General features: G+C 45.8%; 1 protein-coding gene across 1 annotated transcript in view; it reads left to right on the forward strand.

Moving 5' to 3' along the window:
- The window catches only part of prdm5 (PR domain containing 5), a 44,142-nt gene extending 22,745 nt beyond the window's left edge, over nt 1-21,397 (forward strand). The window contains exons 18-19 of the transcript XR_015862271.1: nt 4,074-4,166; nt 21,300-21,397. The gene's annotated coding sequence lies outside the window, so the exon portion shown is untranslated. The remainder of the gene's footprint in view (nt 1-4,073; nt 4,167-21,299) is intronic.
- The last annotated feature ends 459 nt before the right edge of the window (nt 21,398-21,856 follow it).

The raw sequence follows: 21,856 nt of genomic DNA on the forward strand, positions 1-21,856 counted from the left end.
ACAGATGTGTGGACTGGGTAATCTGCTGATCCATGAAGGCCACACTCAAATCTTTAGTCTTCTCACCCTGATTATAAATCAGAGCCTTGCAGTCGTAAAAATCGTAAAAACCAACCCCGATATCTACCAAACTATTCAAGCTGTAGGACATAGGTGTCAAACTCAAGTACCGAGGGCCAGATGTGGCCTGTCATATCATTTTATGTGGCCCGTGAAGACAGATTTTGCATCAAATTTGTGTCATTACTAAAATTACAAATTGTCTTCACTTTAAAAGAAAATATAGCGATATTGCTTGCAATTCGTCTTTTTTTGAATATTTGAACAGTTTTTAACTAGTTCTTCATTACTTTGTTTTGTAGCCTATAGTGTATATAGAAAACGTTGACAATCATAATGACCCTTCCAAGGGAAACTATGACTATGATGCGGCCCATGACAAAAATGAGTTTGACACCCCTGTTGTAGGATATCTTCAGGATCCGATGGGCATCCATCTGAATAATCAAGTCCATGTTCCCGACCATATTTCTAAACGTTTCTAAAATGGTGACCGCAGTGACCGATTGGCCCATGTACCTTTTGTTTCACGTCCTCTTCATCTCTGGAGTTCTAAGGAAACCCAAGTGCTTGTTTACCCCAAATGTTTCCAAACAAGCTGAAACTCGAGATGGCACAAAAACCAGAACGCTAAGCTGAATTTGTCAGGCTGGAAAGTGGAGACTTTGCAGGGGCCTTGTTTTTGGAAAGGCGGACCTTCTGAAGCGCCGCTCACCTTTGGCAACAACTCCACGTCCCGCAACTTTGTTCTCCAATGGAGAAACACGTTTCGGTTCGAGTTGCATTAAAAGCATCTCCTGAAATTCGATTCTTCTCTTTGTAGTCGGCCGATGGGAACACCGGTGCGAGATAACTGGAAGCAGATCGGCCCGCCCGTGATGCTCAGGTTATTGCTTTTTGCGTTCGGTTTTCTCCTTGTTTACCACCAAGTCGCCTAAACAGGTTCCAACAGGTGTCAGGTGTGAATGGCATCACTCAGCAAATGTTTGACTGCCTGCTAGGCGACGTCACTGTGCCTACATCTTACACGCTGCAGATATTTTCCATAGAGGAAGCCTCTACCAGACACTTCTTGCGGGCATGCGTCCCGTAAAAAAATGTCTCTTTCTGACTTGATGACAATCTGACTTGGCATAGGTCACCGTGACTTTCACTTTTGTGACCTTTTCACACAGTGACAAAGGAGGTGTTAAAGACCCGCGCCGAGCCAAGATGTCGGATCCCTTGGTAAATTGCTCCCGTTTTGATGTGAGCGGAAAGTGATCTGGGAGAGGGATTTGCTCATGTCTGCAAATACCTCCCCCCCCTTTTCACATCATTAGAGGTGAAGTTTGGGCTTGGAAGGCCTCCTGGGAGGGCCAGAGCGCCGAAACATCTCAGGGAAGAGCTTCCAGATGGGACGTTGTCAGCGTCAGCGACACTCGCTGGGAGTTTGTGTGTGTGTAGAAAGAGGCGGCTTTGGGGTCACTTACTGAGTGACAGGCTCTCCGTGTAAATGAGTACATCAGTCAGGGAGTGACAGGAAAAATAATCATCACTTCAGTGGGAACTTGTCTTTGAGTCTGCAGAGGAAGATTGTCGCGACAAAAGATGCATTGTGTAGGGCTTGCCCAAAGTTATTATCGAACGGCTGTGAATCTGAAACTGGCTTGGACCAGTAAGCTCCCCCTCAGAACTTGAAAATTTGTAAGTTGGGGCATTCCTAAATCAAAGTGTCCCCATGTCAGCAAAATGAGGATTCACCTGTGCACCACATTGAAATAGTCGTTTCCGCCTCACATTCTGTACACACAAACGTACGCGCACGTTTCCTGCACTGGCAGCACACAGCGGCTAAATTGTGCGTAATGAGTCTAATTCCCAGGATTCCGAGCGTGTGGGGGTGCGTGTCTGGCCAAAGTGCGTGCTCAAGTGTGTTTTTTTGCGGTGCGTCTGCGGGCCATATGGAACCAAACTGGCCGCGGGCCCACGCAAAAAAAAAAGTGGAAGCCCAGCTGGATTAAACGTAGTCTGCTTGAATTCCTAAAAAGAATCGCGTGTCCGGCTCAGAACACCTCTGAGTAGGCAGGCTGGGGGACACGTGGAGGCAAGCTGCTGGAAGCAGGGTGCTTACACATTTGAAAGCTCACAAATCCAGGACATACGTTTTGAAGACCCTATATTGCTAGACTTCATGCTAAAAGGGAATAAATGTCACACTCAAGATGGATGATCGGAAGGGAAGAAAGTAATCAAGGAAAGGAAATGGTAGGGAAGAAATTCAAAATGTAAAAAGTGGGAATTTTCCATAATGACGAAGGCAAAACTTCATTGACTTCGATCAACATAAAATATTTGAACTAAATCAAAATTTTGCCCATGTCTCAAAACAAAAAAAAATCAGATCACTAAACACTCATAAATCTTGTCCCTTGTATCTCAAGGCACCAGTGTAGAGTAATTTTTTAGGTTTTTAGGTTTTTTAAAATAAGATGGTTTGAATTATTGTTTTATTCTCAGTGTACTCGAATAGGAACCCTATGGAATCCCCCAAACATAGAGTTAGAATAAGTCCTTGAAGCACATGCCAGCCAGATGCACAAGGCTCTTCAAAGAAACAATTACAGCCAATTATTGCAACATATAAATGAATTTCATCCATGATTAAGAATGTTTGCCGAGTCCAGGTGTTTGTAATCCTGCCGGCGCTCTCTGTTTGGAATCCCAGCTGTTTATTCAAGAGAGCTCCCCCCCCCACCCTCGTGAAGGCATCTGTCCCTTAATACCTCTTTAATGAAGGTCATTGGTTTTAATAGCCTCATTTCAAACGCCGCTAATTAGAGCTGGCCGGGAGCTTTGTCGGCTTCGGCAAATAAACAACGCCACCCGACCTCGACAACCAAACGCACCAGGGAGGAAATTGTTACGTTTTTGCTTTTTGTGCCCAATCGTGTTTCAACAGGTGGAGTTGAGGCCGATTGTTATTGCTTTTTGTGCTTTTCGGTCCAGCAGGCTTGTGAGGTTGCCACAATTATGTAGTATGCAGGACACAGACAATTCTGTCGTCAATGTCGGCCCACCCCGGACTGCACCTTACATTTCTATCATGACTTCATCAACGTGAGACATCTCGTGAAATATTATCCCCGGGATAACACGCGCGCCGATCGAAGGGCCCCATCCGTCCAAATGGTGTCATCTTCCCAGCATGCCTTGCTGCTTCCTGCCGTCAGATGCTCTAATGCTGATGTATGACCTGTGAAGAAGCGTGAACGAATTTTTTTCCCCTCCCGCTATCTCCAGCGGCAAGGCAGCACGGGACGGCACCGGGAAGCCACGCGATGCTCCGTCTCGACCGATGATGAAAGCGCGGGGCCACTCGTGGCAGACGGCGGACATCCATCAGATCGGGAGGGGGAGGAGTCACGGGTAGAGTTGTGGCGGTATCGAGATTATTCGATGTCCTTGATGTGCATCTTAAAGACTCTAAAGTTAATTGAGCTAGAAAATGGTAGTTCATTTATTGACCACCAGGGGCAGTATAATACATTCATATTGAAACAAACGAAGAGTTTCACAAGTACTCAAACCAAGGCAGTAAAACGTTTGTTTTTATAAAATTGGATTTAATTACTTTTTATAAAACATGGTTACTATAGAAATTTGTAGCAATGTTTTTAGTTAAAAAAGTCTTAGAGGCAACCTATCGAAGTGGCCAAGCCAAGGACAAAATGTGACTTCGCTTCTGCAGGCAGTTGTCACACGTGAGCTGCGATGTATTTCTGCACTTTATCCCTCAGGCTTTGGTGACATACGAAGCTGTGAACATTAGCTCTCGCACCCTCCCTGAACCCCCCCACGCCACACCACCCTCCGCCCACCCCCTTTGTGTGTTTGCTGATTGCTTCCACACACTTGCAACCCAAGTCCAGCTGGAGATTGTAAAAATAAACGGCATATTGGGAAAAAAGTGGCTGGATTAGAGCCTGTTCAATTTCTTGCTTCTCATGTGTTTTTTTTTTTTTTTTTTTTAGTGTTTGGATGGTGGCAGCTAATTGGGACCAAAGTGCAACATGGAACCTGTCGCCCGGGCCACATGGTGGACACTTCCTGCGAGAGGAGCACAGGTACGCGGACCACTCCATGGTCTCCTACACTAGTCTAATGTTCTCATGCACATTGCCAGAACACTCACGCCGTGACTCAATTATTTGCTTTACTAATTACAAAAAAATGAACTACTGATGAAATAGGTTGAGATTATGATAATTTTCATTCTTCATTTTCCAAACCACTTATCTTCACCAGTGTAATAGATAAATCAAATGAATAGAAGTGAAACAATTTAAATGATTGAACACATTTTAGGACAAGAGCAACCTTGAAATTGTTTGTGCTGTTGTTTCGCGGTCTGGCAAAAGTGCTTTGCCCGTTTACAGTCAGATTGTTCACAGTTGCTCTTGTCTCCCCGGAGCGGCGGCAGCGGCAGCTTGATTGTAAACAGAATGGCAGAAAATGCTGCACTTATCAGGCCAATTGTGGTGTTGCACTGATGAAAGCGCTGAAGAAAAAAAATGAAAGTTCGTTGTGGCAGGTGCAGCCGTTTGTTGAGTTCGTGGGAACCAAAACGACGAAGTTCATTTTATGACGTAAAGGACGTTCAGGGAGGCGTATTATGCAATTTTCTTCAGCGTTTAAAACAATACCCAAGTGACTTCTGAGTAACTTTCTGTGTGTGAAGGCTGAAAGGCTGAGTGAAATTAATATGGAAGCAAGAGAGGCATTGTAAAAAAAGGAATTTTTAGGTTTTTTAGGGAGTCAGAAGGCCGGCTCATTTGCGTGTGAGCGTCTGGATGTGAGTTGTGGCTTGCAGCAGGTTTCTTGCTAAAAGTGTGAATGTGCCTCTCCTTGCCCACAGGCATGAGAGTACCTTCACTGTGCCATGATTTCCCCCCACTTGTCTCTGGGGTAAATTGAGGACAGTTTAGGAATAACCAGGTCGTGGCGGGGGGGCACGGGCTCCCCACGGCCGCCGCCGCTGCTCGCTTTTCAACAGCCTGTCATTTTTTCCGCCGCCACCCGATAAAAGCTTTTACGCCTCGCTCGTCACCAGGAGGGCGACAGCCGGAGCGAGAGGGCTTAAAAATGAGCTGCCGGCCCAAAAGCCATCGGGAGGCTTAATTACACATAAGCTCACTTTAATAAGCGCCGGATCGTGTATCCCACAGACCAACATCTGGACGCTCGTGAATGCCAGCGCTGGCTGAAGGAATGGAGCTATCCGAGTACAAATACTCCCCCTTGATTTTATGTTTACTCCGACAACATGTTTCACTTGAGCTCAACTTGAATATATAGTGGCGGGGATGTGTGTGTGTGTGTGTGTGTGTTGGTGCTCTCGCCCATATTTGTCTTACACAAGTTCATTTCAAGCATAATTTATTGCCGATGATATTTACGAGCCCAGAATGAAAATTCATTGTACGATTGACACATTAATGAATATAACATGCAATGTGATTCATCGGCCTTTGGGGGAAGCATCTGTTTTCTACACGCCATTTGTCATCGCCCGAGAAGAGCTTGTGTTTGCCTCCGTTGTTTGACATTGATACTGTGTGTATGTGTGTGTGTGTGTGTGTGTGCGTACGTGTGTGTGTGCGTACGTGTGTGTGTGTGTGTGTGTGTGTGTGTGTGTGTGTGTGTGTGTGTGTGTGAGGTCTAAAGTCGCTTCACCCGTCTGGTAATTACACAGTAGGCGATGTAACTCCCGGGATACATCGCCGCACTTTTTTTGTGAAATGGGAATCACCCCCATCTATTCCCCCCCCACCCCACCCCACCCCCCCACAGCATTTAAATATGGAACGTTCCAGAAACATTTTTCCAGAAGTTTTTAATGAGGGCTTCTCTTGGAGATATTTGTAGCACAGGAAGACACAAACCAATGTAAAGTGTGCAAATTGCTAACGGAAGGTTCCAGAAGCAATTGGGAACTGTTCTTCCCCCCGCCCCTCTCCAACCACAATGCCCCACCCATCTTTCTTGGAGAGTGCAACCTCAATACTTTGTCTTCCTTCATTTGCTCCTTACGGCTTTCTGGAACTCCCACGAGGGAGATTCATGATCGAGCAAGAAGAAACTCAAGCGCCCATATCAAGCTTGACCCAAGATGTGATGATTGGGTAAAACATTTTTGTGGAACTTTCCAACTTCCAACACATAATCAGCGCTCCTTGAGGGGAGCGTTTCACTTTCACAATTTCCGCATGGACGGCACCGCAACATTCACTTTGCCTCCCGGGCACCACAAATCACACAAAGTGCTCAGTATGCTTTTTGGCTTTTTTTTTTTCCACGGCCGCAGACGTGACTTCACAAGCCGGCTGGTCAGACGGACGCGTGAAACGTCACCTGACTTCTTAATCATTTCAAGACAATTTGTTGAAAGTCCACCTCGCCAGCGCCAGCCGCCGATTGGCCGCCGACTCTGCTCGATGCTTTTTGACATGTTTACACAAATTTGCCTCGGGGGAGTAGCCGAGCCAGACGGGCTTGATTGAATCGTATGAAATAATTCTGAGGGGAAAGTGGAAAATTTCAAACGTCGACGTGGCTTTGGCGCTTGCTTTTGAGCCTCAACTCAGGTCTTTCGCTCCATAAATCCACACCCAAAAAAAAGACAGCTGCAACAATCGAGTAGTACCAAAATCACAATCCGGGAGGGACCGTGTTGTAGCATTTTACGCAACCACCTTATGCAAGGAGGTTGCGTCAGTGCCGAGGGCCATCCGTCCGTCATCCGCGAAAACCATTCCCGTGTTTTCGGGGCGGCTTTTAGCACCGCCAGCCCAGTCAAGCGTTACCTGGTCTTCCACTTCACCTCCACAACATTCTTTCATGGAGGTTAAATCCTCTTTATGGTCAGTGCGCACCTGTGATGTATACGTTGGGAAGGGATGCCAGCGAGGAAGGCGGCGGGAGATGGAGGTGAGCGGAAACATTAGTTTGGACTCATGCTGTGGCTGATAAAGTGCCGCCAAAGGACGGCCAAAATCTGACTTCGGAAGCCAAAGAAATTCTCAGAGCTTTCCCATACTGAAAGTATTTAGAAAATTTGGGGGTTTAACAAGCCAAAACATTTTCACTGACTTTTCAAGACCCACAGAATATTTTGTGGAGCCAAGCTAGCATGCCTACCCGTTGAAAATCGTACTTAAAACATAAGCGTGCATTCCTTCCTGATTTTGTTGGCGTCAAAAATCACACGCTGTGGTTCTATTAGCATGTTTTTGCATTTTTTTGCACAATAACCATGTTTGAATTTTTTTCTTACTGCCATTTCCCACTCCAGAATCCGCCTGCTAACGGCTAAAGCTAAAGTTACTCCTCTCATTCCCTTCATCAGCATTCGCTAGCTCAGCAGTTGTTTTGCCGCGTGTGTTCTTTTTCAGCGTTTGAACATTTGCTCTCATATTACCTCATGAAGAATTTATCACGCAATATGAAGCGGCTGCGGCGTGCTCGCCACCTCTTATTATTGACGGGCCAGCAAAGGAACGCAATAAAAGGAAAAGAGCAGCGGCGAGATCAACTGGCCGACGCCCTTCACGGCCGACCGAGCGCTTACGTGAGCATCCTTTCCTACCAATCTTAAAAAAATTGAAGTCTGAGAATCCCTGGCTTGTTTGTTGAACTTGGGCACGGCTTCAGTCACCCTCACAGCGCACAGCGCGGGTCGTTGGACTGGAGCGCTCAACTCTCATCTAGTCGGACTTTTTTTTTTTTATTGTTTTATTGCTTCCTGGCAAAGTGAAAGAGCACAAAGAACTGTAGAAAAGTCCCCCAGGGGGACCCCACCCCCACTTCCCCACCCCTTCGGCTCCCCTGCTGTGAAGAACAGCCCTGCGGTGGGCAAGAGTCCCCCCACCTTTCTTCAGGCTGGCCTGTGAATAGTAGGATGCCGTCATCGTTATCCTGCCAATTAACACTCGTTTGTCTCCGGTGAATTCAATTAGGGATGTATTCATGAGTGACCAGAAGTGGGGCGGCGAGGTGGGGGGCATTTCGTACAATGCCACCCGCTGACTCGCCCGTACATGTCAGCTCAGCTTTTATGTGCATGCAAAAGGAAAACACAGCGAGGAGCGAAGGCTCACGCAGAGTTGAGCTTATGTACGTTAACAATCAAACAAAACATTTTATTATCTCCTGCCATTATGTTGCATTAGCAAACATGAGACAATAGCTCAAGATTCAGATCCGAATCAGCGGACCGATATACTGTGATTGTGATGCACACTTTCAAGACGTGTTGTGGACTTTCCAGAATTCTGAGAGGGAAAATGTGTGCTGCAAATGAATTTTTGTGGAAGAAATGTGATTCAAATTATGTCATTAAAAGTAAAAGTCACCATAATCTCTAAAACATGCCGCGACACGGAAAGAGCCGCCAGAGTGCATCGACTCACACACACACGCACGCACGCACACACGCACACGGGCACACACATTCCGAAGGTAGCGCTCATTAACACACACGCACGCACACACGGAGGGGAAAGTGTGTTAAGGTGCTTTTAGGCGTGAACGGCAGCCAGCGTGACGGTTTGACCACAGCGTGCTTCTTAAGAGGATCCAGTTTAAAGCTGCTGATGTCAGTATGTTTTATATTAGCCGTGGATCAAATGACTTCTTCTCCTTCTTCTTCTTGCCTGTAGTGACAAAACCACCTGACTGGGATCCCAACTCAGCTTTATGGGCTTTTGCACGTGTTTTGCAGCTTAGGGCTTTGTGCTTCGTCCAGGGTGTTTTTCCGAGTCACTTTGAGAGATGATTCATAGTATCGGTAACGTCGTGGAAAATTTGTTCAGTTGGCAGAGCACCGAAAGAAATTCCGTTAAAAATGTTGACGTTACCGTGGATTGTGCTAGATTTATACGCTACTATGTTACGCAACATTATAGTATGATAGGCTACGACGTTATGCTATGTTGGTATGCAACAATGTTATGCTATGTTGGTATGCTACGACGCCTGCTACGTTGGGCTCAATTCTGTAAATTCCTGAAGAGCTAAATGCAAATAGATGAGATTAACTCGTAAAATGATGAACTCAGGACCGAACTAATTATCAAATTAACACATGAACGAACTAACTTACAAACTACATGCTACGACGTTATGCTACGTTGCAAGTAGATGTCGATTCTGTAAATTCCTGAAGAGTAAAATGCAAATAAACGACTATCTCGTAAACTGATGAACTGAAGACCTAATAAAGGATCAAATTAACAACTGAACAAACTAACTTACAAACTACAAACAACTAACAGACAAAATTACAATCTTGTATTCACGCTCAGTTTTCAATGTCTTTACGGCCGCCTTTCTAATGACGGAAGCGAGCCACCCGTTTGGTGTGTTTGGTCTGCAGCCTAATGGCCTCATTGAGAGTGAGGGATGAACGCGTTGACATCGTGTGACAGTGATCCAAATCCGAGTCTAAGACGCCGTCCTCGCTGCGTGTTTTATGGCGTCGCAGAGCATGCGCGTGATCGAGTGCTAAAGCGGCCTTGCTGCGCATTCGTGTCATCGGACTCTCATCAGCCCATGCCAGTGTGTGTGTGTGTGTGCGTGCGTGTGCGTGTGTGTATGTGTGTGTGTCGGTTCTGACTTCATGCGGAATGACTTAGTTGCAGTCAGCCACCTCTTCTTCTAATGCCTCATTATTACTTGGGAGTAGTTTGACCACTGCACTCGAACTTGAAGTTGATATGCTCTGCCCGTCTCGGGGACGTGGGTCAGGCCCACGGTCCGAGTTCGAACGCTGCAGTCCACGGAACAAAGTGACACTAACGCGGTGTTGCCAACGATTTGATGAAACTGTATTTTAGAAATGCTCCTCACTATTCTGTTGCAGTCAAACTTATCTCAACGTACAGAACATGACAGGAGGGTCAACTGAAAAACTCTTCCTTGCGATTGGCCGAAATGTTCCGTTTCACCCAGCAGCTGCGTTTCATCACGTTTTTCTCGCTGTTTCTTCACACTTTTTTTGTGTAGCTTAACATGTTTTACCGATGGACTTCATTTATGTCAAAGAATGAGCTCATGGGCCGAGTCAAAACAGCGGGAAAGCCGTTCAACAACAAAAACAAGCTTGTGCTCTGACTTTTGCAGTCGGGGAGGGGGCGTCGGCGGGATCACGCATGTTTCAAAAGGTCGCAAGGTTTCGGAAAAAAAATCCCATCTGGAGGAACCTATGACACGGGGGGTGGAGAATATCGGGTGACGCTTGACTTGTATGTTTTCCGTAAGTGTCAACTTTGGAAATGTGAGTTGTTTTTGGTTCCGAAGCTCCTAAAAGGGATGCTTGTGGCGCTCCTTGATGTGGTCCCGCCAGCGTCGCACTCCAGACGCTCATTTACAAGTCGGGTTTCTCTTTTTTTTAAGACGTCTGATTGCTAATTCAATGTTGCTTTTGTCTCTGTGGTGACAAATAACTTTGGTAGCTGAAGAACGGGACGCTTTCATTAAACGCAAGCAGCTGGGAGGCAAATGCGTCGTTTGGTTTTAATTACCCGAGCGTCTTCCGTCAAGTCAAGTTGAAAAGAAAGAATAATAAAAGCATGGATGGGGAAGCCTCTAGGAAATCTGAGCAAAAACATCCTGCTATGTTTTCCCAAAAGTGGTATTTTGAAGTTACACGAACATGAAAATGTCTTCCAAATTTGATACAACCCGGAGAAAAGTTTGATGAACAACTAAATTCAAATGATTCCCCAAAAAAAGTACAGTAGATGAGGCGATATGATGTTTGGCCTTGGACAGGACGATTGGAAACAGGGGCAGCCCAGACCGGGTCATGCGTCAACATTTATGCTCTTCTGGACAAAGCAAGTTGAACCGGACCCACCATTTTTTTTTTTTTTTTTTGGGAACGGTACCGTGGGAAGGACAGCGTGCAACGGCGAGACTTTGTAGTGCAGAAATACATTTGTCAAAGTGCAGCTTAGCCAGCTGCGACGTCCTGTTTTTTGTTGCCGTCCATCAAAAGGCGGATCTTAAACCTTCAATTTGCTCCCCGCCAGAACACAGCATGCCTGGTCTGGGAGGGGAAGGGGGGTTCGAAAGAGTGCGGCGTGCGACAGTGGATAAGTGCGGTTTGCGGGATTGCCCGACAAACCTGCATTATGGATGCGGGACGGGGGCCACACCCACTTGAATGATTAGTCTGTAATTAGACGGTTGACAAAAATATGCATGTTGTCATTTTACCGGGAAACAACAAAGACGAACCGGTGAGTGCTCGGCCATCATTTAGCCACGCTCGGGGGAATTCCACGTGGTTTTCTTGTGTTGACAGCTGAAAGTCGCCACGAGTGCCGCTCGCTAAAGAACGGAGGCCGACTATCTCTCCCAGATCAAATCTACGGATTGTCAGCCAGGGTTAGAATTTTAAATGAGTGTTTCAAGTCAATGCCCACGACCTTTGACCAAATTAATATAAAACCATTAAGTTAATCATTTAGAAGTCTTGATTTAAAATTGGTACTTGTGATTGTTTGGGCCAGCGGAGGCCCTGACTTGCGGCAAAGGTCCTTCTGTGATGTTCCAAAGCCTCTTAAAGTCAAGTCCTTGTAGATGCACCAAAAAGGAGGACAAACATAAATCTGGTGTCCTGACACTTAAGTCTTTGCGAAGGCCCACAATGCAAGACTTGACTGTAATATCCCCCCTCGCGGCTTGCAAAGTGCACACACGCGCTTTGCAGTTGAAACCTTCACTGGCTATTCTGGGCTGCGGCAGCATGTAATTAAGTTCCTGTCGCTCTCCGCTCGCAGACCTCGTCGACATAAAGCACGGGCTCGGGTTTAGTTAATTAGTTCCAGTGTGCGACCACGAGCCTCGTGCGAGCGAGTGAGCGCTGCTGGTGGGATGGATGATGGAGGGAGGGGGGGAGGGAGTGATGGGTCGCGCACGGCAGAAGTGGGACATGGATCCACCGGACAATGAAGCCTCCACTCCACAGCCACTTCATTAGGTACACAATGGAATGTGAGCCAACACAAATGTTCTATCTTTAAGATTTCAGTACAGTCGGACAACAGTTTAGGCACCGACCTTTTTTAAATTGTTTCATTGAATTAATTGCTCTGTTGTGATTTCAGGTAATCAAACATCAATTGAATTTGTCCATCTTAACCCTCAATGGAACACGATGAAAATTTAATTGATGGTGGAAACTGTCATGGTCAAACATCACCCCGACTGGTGGTGAGTCCACAATCGATTTCAAAACGATTTAATCGTGCCTCATTATGAAAAACAAAATGTCATTTGGCAGTTGTTTACCCGAGTGCGATTCTAGTTCAAGGGCAAATTTGGGAGAGGAAATGTTTCGTCTACGATGCCGTAAATATTTCTTCCTCTCCGTGCCGTGAAGGATGCGCCCATCGATCACGTGCGGAATTTCCCAGACATGCTGTTTGCTACAGTGTATGTGTGCGTGTGTGCGTGCGTGCGTGCGTGCGTGTGTGCACGTGTGTGTGGAGGACCGTCAGCTCAGTTTCATGCGCAGATGCAATTACGGCACCTTGGGACTGCTCGCTGGCTGATTAATGCCACCGGGCGATATATCTCCACGCAAAGTAGAAGCCGTTTAATCTCCTCGGCGACGGGCCGGTCGAGGCTCATCTCTCTCGTCGGGCTGTGAATTACCGCCCTCACCTGTCACCTGATTCGAGCGGCTGGCCGACCTGAACACTTTCAGAAGCACCGGCCTACACTCACAAGTTCAATTGGACTATTTGTCCCATGAACTTGTGACATTGATGTCCTGCATATTTGCAAATTTGCAGAGAAATCAGAAATTTAGGCGCGTTTAGCGACCCAAGATGGCTGTCAGTGTCTTAGCTTCTTGCTACAATGAATAAATCTCATTGTTAGTCCGTCCAGTTTTTGTGTACCTCGGCCTCGGTGGCAAACACATGTCTCCGCCGCTGCCTGAATCCCGTCTCGTTTTCAAGGGTCAATTTTGCATCGGTGGCTGAGCAGAGAAAGGCGAAAAAAAAAAAGTTTGGGATTTGGAGTGGAGCCGAGGATTATCGGATCAAAAAGGCAATGTCGCTAATCCCTCCCCGCCCCATCGTTAAAGATGATGAAATGACAACACATGCAAAACTTCACCAAACTTGCTTAGCGTATGTAAGTACTTAGCGGAAGCGAGCTCACGGGATGTGATGGTTTTCTGAGAGGGAGGGGGAGAGGGGGGCTCGGAGCTGGATTAAGAAGGAGCGATGGGGATGTTGATCCCTTCGTGGAGTGCGGAATGAGATGGGAATGTAGCGGTTGCAGAGGTTGTCTCGGCACCGCCGCCGCGGCAATTATCTCCCGAAGCTCTGCGCAAGCTAATTGGATGAGATGTGGGATAAATCCCAGCCCGGGGGGATTGTGCTCATTTCCAGCTGACCTAATAAGAGTCCGTCCATCGGCTGCCGCGGGAGCCGTGCAGTGTAAAAAGTGTGATCTGGCAACACAAAGCCACCGTCTCTCACGTGCGCGCATCTGGTGCTGTTCTTGCCATCTTCCAAGAAGGGAAGCTTTTGTTATTTCTGGGAACACGGCCCAGCAGTAACTCCGATGAACATCCCAAACGGCACGGACGCTTACGGGTTCCTCCAGAGCGCTGGCGTGTGCGCAGGTTCTTTACTGTCAATTAGATCGATGAATGAGAAAAAAATAGCTTGCTCAAGCTAGCTAGCGTTCTCTTGCAAACAGTGACAAAGAAATGCTTCGTTGAATACCGATTAAAATAGCAAGTGAGTGACATTTGCAAAACTTGCAAAACAAAACAAGTCAAAGAATTCTTCATTTCATCAAGTAGTGCTTTCACCCAACCTTTGGAAGTCCTCCCCAGAAAAAAGGTCAGAGGTTATTTTGGGGATCACTTGCCTTACAGAAACCAACTTTTGACAAATGATATCTAACAAAAACTTATTTCAGGCATATAAGACAGCCCTCTTAAAAAAATCATGACCGTGCTGAACTTTTAACACATTTCACTCTAAATTCCCAAAATGGGAATAATCCCTGAAATGTATGCTAATCTGGGTTGAATGCTTTCACGGATTTGGGTTGAGAGCGCAGACATTTTGTGGATGATATACTTTATAATCAACATAATAAATAAAATCTAGGCCAAGTTTGTCTCGATGAAGGGCCACTGGAAAAGGCCAAATTTAACATAAAATAGATACCATACTCCACTGAAGAAAAATAAGATGATACAATGAAATGTAATAAAAAGAAAAAATATGTATAAAAAATAATGTAAAAATTAAAATAATAAAATTCCTTTCCAGCACATGCTCCAATTATTAGCCAGGTATGTCATTTACAAAGTAATACAGAAAAAAAAAAAAAACTCCAAACATACCTCAATTATCTGCCCGTTGCATCATCCACTCAAGGCAAATAAAAACTAAATATTTTAAATCTATTCCTCTCTAAAATTGATGCCATGCTTCAATTGTTTCAGGGCATCATTCACTTGTGACAAATAAAAGTCTCCCTTAAATATACATTAAATAAAATTTAGCAATGTGCGTTACTTTGAAGGCCATTGAATAATTACATTTTTAGATGTTAAGGCCTTTATGGTGTAAAATTGCATAAAAGCTTCCACACCATGTAAGAATGTGCAAACCATTTTTGCGGTTTCAGGCTGGCAAGAGTTTACTTGTCACAAATAAACATTTGAATCACGCTAACGTGCCCCGATTTGACTTTTTGGACTCCGGGCTACAATATTTCAGAAAATGAATGTAGCCCTTTGATATCCATCGAGTCTCGTGTGGTCCTTGTTGTGTCTCCGTGCGGACAAGTCGCTTTGAACGCGTTTCACGCCACAAAAATATCTTCACTATTCTTCACACACTTGCGTCGCTTTTTGGTAATCATCAACAAAAATGAGATACGCCCTGCAACAGATGCAGGCAATGACACGGCATCCCACAGGCCTCTCATGAAATGTGTTTAACAAGCGGCGGGGGGAAACGATTAACCCCCCCCCCCGCAAAAAAATTACGCAGCGCCAAGGACACGGATATCCCCAAGTTCACTGGGAGCGGCGTCAATCTCCCAAAGAGCAAAACGGCGGGTTCTACGGCGATCTGGACCCTGTCAGAGTACACTAAACACATCCCGTGTTCGCCAGCCAAAACCAAAGAAGGCCTCCGACAACAATCTGGAGTAATTGATGTTTTGCTTAGGCCAATCGGCTGCCTGCGCTCGCCGCAAGCCAGTTCCACTTCAAACGCTTGAATGGTGCATTGCGCCCAATAGTTCATCTGCAGATTGGCAGTGTTCGTTCGTAGTGCCAAGAAAACAAACAACAATCTAAAATTATGTGCTTAGCAGGAATCAACAAATCCCTCAAGCAGATGCAGATCCAATTGCCACCCTGAGATGGATCAAAATTTCTGACCAAGAAAAAAAATTGTCTCCATTAAACACTTCCCTCAAATAAACACCATCCCTAAAATACATGTTCTGACCCAAATCGGCAGTTAGGTAATTCCCGCTAAGACGGACACCGCCACCGAGTCATCGAAAATAAACACCGTCGTCCTACTTCTTTCTGTATGGAAAGGAACTTTGAGTAGGTCCCTCAATAAACGCCTCCTGGTACTCGAAGCAGGCGAGTACTTCCACCAAAGGCCCTTGGCGCTCCTTAACTGAACTCATGATGACTTTGTGATCGGGTCTTTTTTCCCTCTTGGACCGATGTAGACACGGAGTGGCATTTACGAGCACAGTTGAGTCGGGTCGGGTCCGACTTCACGGCTCTCCGGGAGGACATAAAACGTCTCTGAGAACAACAGCTCAGGGAGGCTCAAACTTCATCTTGGCACACGGCCATAAATACAGTTACGTACACTTTAGGGACATGAATAAAGAAAGTGTTTAGTGGTACCACCGAGGACGTATAGTGCCGATCTCAATGTAAGCTCATTTATTTGATGCTAAGCAGAATGTGTGGTCTTAAAGGAGTTATGCTAGCAGCATTCTCAAAATGGTTACATGAGAAAATAAATTCTTTAGCCTGAGAAATCGTGTACGCACCGAACTCGTGAAATTCTAACAAAGCAGAATGGGGGCTAATATTGGTCTTTTCCCAATGATGTCATAAATGGGGATGATTGGAATTCTTTTCTGCTAACATAGCTACGTAAAGCAATAATATAGCGCAAATGTTTTCTAATGTGACCATTAGGACATTAGCTGAGGGCTAGCATGTTTACATAGTCAATGTTGCCAGAAGCTATTGGCAAAAAATAAAACCCTGATTATACTATTTTAAAATATGAACTGATACTAACATTATTTCCAATGGCAGATAAAATTATGCTTATCAGCGCCACCGTGTTTCCATTCCAAGCTTTTTGTGTTTCACATTTCACACGCCTCTCATCCTTCCTCCATCTGTCACCTTAACGATCCCTGCCCGTTTCCGATATCATAGGCCACCTCGTTCTCTTTCCCTCTCGCTCGGCAGAAATAGAGCGGAGAGCCGAGCCGCTTCCTCATTGATTTCGGATCTGACCTTCCCGTAACCCCCGGCGTAAAACAATCGGCAACTTTATCACACTTCCCTCCTGACAGCAGAGAAAACACGGGGGAGACAAAAAGGCGGCAACGCCGTTGCGAGCCTTCCTGACGGTGCCCGTCAAACGTGTCACGCAGGACAACTAAATCCAGTCCAATTTTTTTTTGTTTTTTGCATTGGTGGGATGAATGATTGCGCCCTCCGTCCCCCAGGGGGCGTAGACAAATGAAGCGCAGGGTGAAGAGGTGAAGCCAAAAATATCCAGCTGCGAAATGGCCCGAGAACGTGTGATGGTGTCAAGGTGGAGGAGACCGATTTCAGGGTTGATGTTTGTGTCTACCCCCAAATAACCCCGACCAAAATATTAGGAACACCTCCATTCATCATTGTTTGTACAACCTTAGAAACAAAGGAAAGGTGCCTTTTTGACCCCTCCACATCAAACACCCCCCACCCGGCACACGCGTAGCTTTGGGCTAGTGATGGATGAGTCCGGCCTCAACCAAAATGTTGAATTTCTCTTTGGACGTTTCTTGTGTGCATATTTGGCGGTGCTGGGGTTGGAGGGTGTGGGGCTCCGGCAGCCCCCGTCGACCACCTGACCACGCAGGAAGCGAGCTGGCTGCGACTTCACGCTCCGACGCGCTTCCCACTGTCCCGCAGACGCCATTATTGATTCACACTTTCACTACACAGCTTATTAACCCACAAGCCCCCTGCAAATAATGACACAAAGCGGGAGGGGCCCCGCATGGCAACGCCACTCATGATTAAAAGCTGTAACTGGGGTTACAAATATTTAAAGCTCAATTTATGTCTGTTTTTTCCTGGGCCGTGTTGATTATGTGACATTCTTTCAGTCTGCTCGTATTGAGTGGCGACATTACCATCTTCTTTGATGGACTCCATCGGCCCCAAAAGGAGACGGGACGCGGGAGCTGTTTATTTCCAGGCGTCGGGCTTTGTGGGCCCCTTAAATGCAGCTCTGTCTTCATCGTGCCTCCATTCACCGCCGCGCACAAAAAAACCTTTGACCTCTTTCGGTTACGCCCCCCCCACCACCACCCCCGGGAACTCTATGTTACATTTCCCAAATTGACAAATTTCCCGTTCAAGTGAGGGAGCTTCTCTTGGGAACGTTTGGCCCGCTGTCGGCGTGTGAGATTCTGGTCGTGATCTGTGGCCTACAGCAGCTCCTTGCCAGCAAGAAAAATGTTGGCTATTTCGCCGGAATTTTTAGAGAAAAATATTTTGAGCTAATATTTTGCCCATGTCCATTTTGTTTTGACTTTGCTCAAGTGGCATCTTACACTTGGTCATAACTCAAATCTTGACCTGCAAGGTATGTATGAAAAAGTAACTAAGTATCCAAAGTTACTCTCTGACATAATTGACCGATTCACAACAAACAGTTTGCGGTATGAATCAAGAATTAGGTTGTCCATAAACAGAGTGACCACCAAACAAAATAGTGGAAAAAGTAACTCAGATAACCCCCTGAAGTAACTCAGAGCGGCTTTGTATGAAAGGTCGGAAACCTCTGCGGTGATAAACCTCACCAAAATGGAACAGGTTCTCCAAACCTGCAGGCCGTTTAATTCTAGAGGCATTGTCATTATTTGAGCTAAGATTGAGCTTAACATGCCTGTCTTCTTATACTTGAGAGAGATTAAAATATTTCGTCTGCACAAAAGAGATCTTAAATTCTCGCTCGTTAATTTCGCCAATATTAAGCGTTTATTCAAATCACCACGGGGTGATATGCAGGTCACGAGCAAACGTTCTTAATCTTTTTTTTTCCTAAATGTCTCATCAGACAGGTTGTGAGCGGGTTGGCGAGGTCACATGTCACTGCTGATGCTTTATGTTGATCTGTGTTGGAGAATGATGGCGAGGTCCTTGAACGCGCCGCCATGCCGTCTGCAGGTGGCTGAAATCAACAAGCCAATAAACCAAAACATGGCTTGCCGTCGTCACTTTGCCTCATAACCACCTGGGAAGCTAAACACTTCAGCTTTTCAGCATTTATGCACAAACTTTTCTCAGAGTGTACAAAAAGTCTTAAAAAAGTGTTTCCCAAACGACTCACTGGCCATTGTTGTAAATCTGAGAAAATTTACAATCCCCGGACGGACCGCAAACGTCCCCTCCCCATCACGCACGGAGCAAGGTCAGCCTTCCACCGCACGTTGTCTCGGACACCGAAGGTCTCGGAGCGCCATCGCCCCTGACGGTGCCGTAAAACACCCGAGTTATATGACCACACTTAGCTGCATTTCACGCCATATTTTCTCAAAGTGCCACGATTAAACTGGGCTGACCAGGCGTCATCTTTTACAATTTTCGGGGCCTACGTGAAAGCGATGGTTGATTTTCAGTCATCCTGCACTCGGTCGGCTTGGTCTCGCATTTATTTTTCAAATTATTGATGAATCTAAAGTGTTGAAAATATCTCCTTCTCCTCGATGGTGTAATGATAATGACTCGGCAAATACAATATTATTTGATCGTCTGACAATGAGAGTTCCACTGCCATCTATTGGAGTGGATGTGCAATTACACTTTTTTGTTATTTAAATATAATTTTAAAATTTAGGCTGAAATTAATTTGTGGGTGAAAAAATGCTTTGGATGAGCTGGTTTTATCCTGTTGGACCATCAGAGTGTTAGCGTGTCAGAGTTGACGACAGCGAGGTGGGGCAGGTCAGGCCGAGGTCAGATAGACTCTCACTTGGTGGTCCGCAGATGCTGAGTGAGGGTGCGCCGCTTGGGGTCGAGGCCCGGACGAAAAGGAGGGAGGCGTGCGCATCTTATCTCCGAGGCCATCGTGCGCTCTCTGACATGTTTTGGCTACGGTCACGCCAGTCATGGCGCTCAGTCACAGTTATCAGTGACAGGCATTTAGGACAAAATGCTCCGGCCAATCAGGTGCTGCACTCGTGCATGTAAAAAGCGCTTTCATCAGTCATGCGAGCCTAATAAAATCTTTGTTGCTTGTTGTCCTGCACATTATTCGCAATGATAGCGTTAGCATCGGAGCTAAAAGATAAGCTAGCGCCACACTGTGTCTAATTAGCTTGATGAAATGCAGCAGACCGTGCAAGGTTTTTAACCTACAAAATTGTCATATTTGTCTTTTAAAAAAAGTGATATCGAACATCCCTTTAGTCTGCTCTTAAGAAAGTCAAAGAAGACTCGGGCGGGATGCTTTAAATTGGCGCCCGTGCGAAGGGTGCCCGCCCCCCCCAAAAAACAAAGCCCACTCCCCTCATAGTCTGGTCTAATGTGGCTATATTGACTGTGACAAACTGAGCATGGAGACGATGACTAAACAATTAAACGTGGCCCCAGAGGCCGCCTCATTACACACACGCACAAACCCGCACAAACCCGTCAACAGCCTTTGTGTGTATTTGTGTGCCTCACCATGTGTGTGTGTGTCTAATTGTCAGATGACTCTGCCGAATAACTGGAACTCAAGCTTGTTGTCTCAAAAGCATTTTGTTGTTTTAAACATGCTCCATAAATAATGTTGAGCAAACACGTATCATATTGTTTTTTACTCATGTGTGTGAGAGCATTTCAGTTATGCTGTGAGTGTCTTCCAGTCGTGGGCCTGAGAGCATTTTGGTGGTGTGAAGCATTTTACTTATTTACTGTATGCATGAAAAGCTTCTGTCTAACAGTGCTATCTGTTGGAGGCAGTGGGGCACTGACCTACTTGCCCCAACACACACACCGAAGCACACCATCTTGATCTGCCACTTTTGCAGGGTCGATAAAGGTCCTGCTTGAACCCTGACCTTTGGTGTCTGTCAGGGTCAGGGCCACCCCCACCCCCCTCCCTCCCTTTTAATGGCTTCCATGAAGTTCCCCCATTGTTGACATATGACTTTTAGCCTCGGATGCTAATTGGCTGATTGGCGGCTAATGCAACGGGCGCCTGTCACTTGTTGTCAGCGGCAACGACGTCGGCACGTTCCCGTATGTCTGAACGTCTTCATTAGCGTGACGTCATCTGTCTCTGGTTATTACCACCTCCTGGAAGCAATCACACACACGCAAACACGTATAGAGCACATGTGTGATGTTTAAGGGCCGCGTGCTCGCAACGGCTTTGTTACACGCTGGATCTAATTGAAAAAATGTGTGTCGTCATCAACCCCCTCTACCGCAATAATCTGATGACATCAGCGAGGAAAGGCATCAATTACATTTTACGCCTGTGCGTAAAATTGTCAAGTCCATGATGACACCCCTAGGGCCGGGGAGTATATTACTGTTGAGAAAGAAAAGTGGTACATATCAGAATCATTTGACATTCATGAGATTAAAAAAATTATATCCTTTTTAAAAAATTAGATAAAGTAATGGAATTTATAAGTCATATTGGGAAAAGATTCTATGATTCGTTTGAGGAAAAATGTTTTCGGTATAAATTGAATTAGATTTTGGGAGGGAAAAAAATGATGATTCCACTAAAAAGAAGTCATATAAAAAAATGGAAAATTGCTGGATCAACTTTGCTTCCTCTATTCCACGTTTTTGCCGTTCATAGAGAGTAGCGACATAGCGAAATTAAAAAAATTGTTATTACAAAACATGTTCTGATTTTTCCTGCAATGTAAGAACTTGTTTGTCCCAACAGGTTCCCCTCCCACTGACCTCAGCAGGTTCGACTAACAGATGACAATGTGGAGCACGGCAAGCACACGTTCCAGGCAAGTCACAATTGAAGCATTTAAAGGGTGTCACTTCCAGTTATTCACGCGTTTTTTTTGGGGGTGAGACGGGGTGTCGGGTTCATAATGGGGCCATTGAGCAGCTTGAGTTCAAGTCGCACTGGCGCTTGACACCTGCAAATTGGCCGGCCGGCCACACTGGCCCAGGAGCTTGTAAATCACTGTTGCACTCTCAAAACGATTCCCCAACCGCCACCTCGTCCGACCCAGGTAATGAAATTTTTTTCACCGTATTCTTAAAAACTTACGATGATTTTATTCTTTTCTTGAAGGCGTCTGATAACGTGGTAATAAAAGTGACAGCCTGACCCGTAACCCAACACTTTAGGCAAACACGTTCATATCACTCTGACGCCACAGTAGCTGCTCTCACACGACCCCCCCACCCCCTCCGACAGGTAAACACACCTGTTTATTTATCATTTTATGCAAACGTTACACTAATATGTTTGCAAAGTCTGCG

This window comes from Syngnathus floridae, chromosome 13 (genome assembly GCF_059516105.1).
Source record: "Syngnathus floridae isolate MCC-2025c chromosome 13, RoL_Sflo_1.0, whole genome shotgun sequence".
NCBI classification, from domain to species: Eukaryota; Metazoa; Chordata; class Actinopteri; order Syngnathiformes; family Syngnathidae; genus Syngnathus; species Syngnathus floridae.